Here is a 1597-nt window from a genome sequence, read left to right on the forward strand (position 1 = left end):
GGTTCTCACCGGTCACTGCATTCCCCACCCCTTCTGTATACCCAGGTTCTCACCGGTCACTGCATTCCCCACCCCTTCTGTATACCCAGCTTCTCACCGGTCACTGCATTCCCCACCCCCACTCTCTACTCACAGTATACCATGACTTCCATACCTCCAGGTTATACCCTGACACTTGCCACCGTTTACCTCTTTCTTCTTTCACTCTATCATCCCATTTATATCCTAATTGCTGTACCTTGTGGGTATGCCCTGGTGCTTCACCATCATCTCTCTCCTGCTCTCTCTTGCACTCTTGCTCTCTTCTTCTTCTCTCTCTCTCTCTTTCTTTTGCTCTTCTCTCCAGCTGGGTAACCATGTATCTCCTCTACAGCAGCACACTCATTTTCTGTCTTCATTCTCCACCCCCTCTCTCTCTGTCGCCAGGTAACCATGTTCCTCCTCTACAGCAAGACATCTGTTTCTGTCTCTCTTTCTCACTTTAACCTTTCATCATCTGGCACAAGATCACCTCCTCTAATGCCCCCTCCCCTCTCAAAGGTTTTTTTTTGTTTTGCAAGTTACTTGGTGGCCCTACCAATGCTGATATCATGTAAAAAGCATCCAGTCCACACTGTAAAGTGGTTGGCATTTTGGAAAGGCACCCCCCTGTAAAAACCTTGCCAAAACTGACCTCGCCTGTGCTGGTGCCATGTAAAAGCATTCAGTCAACTCTGCAAGGTGATTGGTATTAGGAAGGGCATCCAGCTGTAAAAACCATGCCAGACCAGACAGAGAAGTCTGATGCAGTTTTCTGCCTTGCCAGCTCCTGTCAAACCAGCCGACCCATGCCAGCATAGAAGACGGACATTAAACGATGAGGGTAATCATGATATATTCATATTTAAATGTCTAATTATAATTTAATCATATCTACATTAATGCTTCTTTGATGTCTTTTCAGAGTTTCTAAATTCTATAAAAAATTTCGAGGAAGAGTTAGAATCAGTAGAAGCTGAAAGTAGGGGGATTTTGAGTCAAAATAAATTGCACACCTCTGATCCAGCAATTGGTGAAGGTGAGGTTTCCACTGCGAGCCTAATGAATAGGACACAGCGTATACCAGGTAATACCATGTATTGATAACTGCCTCCCTTTTGTTTGGCTTGCAACATTTTTATAGCTAGTTTATACATAGAACTATTGGCATAGGTAAATTAAAAGCACTATCCTTCATCAGCTTTCTATTTCTTCAACAAACCCCTAACAAATGTGAAGGAATATTAGAGTTGACATAATTTGGCTGATGCAAGGCGGCGAACTGCCAGAATCGTTGATACGCCGGACAAAATGCTTAGAGGCATTTCATCCGGCTTTACATTCTGAATTCAAATTCCGCTCAGGTTGCATTTGCCTTTCATCTTTTCGGGGTCAATAAACTAAAGAACCAACTGAGCACTGAGGCCGATGTGATCTCCCAAAATGCCAGGCCTTATTCCTATAACAGAAAGAAATATTTCAGTTTTCTTTAAAACGGCTCAATCAGTTAGATTAGACACCACAAGCACTTTAAATGTAACACCCACTTTTTAAAAATGTTTAAGTTAATTAACACTAA

The sequence above is a fragment of the Octopus bimaculoides genome, chromosome 2 (genome assembly GCF_001194135.2).
Source record: "Octopus bimaculoides isolate UCB-OBI-ISO-001 chromosome 2, ASM119413v2, whole genome shotgun sequence".
Classification (NCBI taxonomy): Eukaryota; Metazoa; Mollusca; class Cephalopoda; order Octopoda; family Octopodidae; genus Octopus; species Octopus bimaculoides.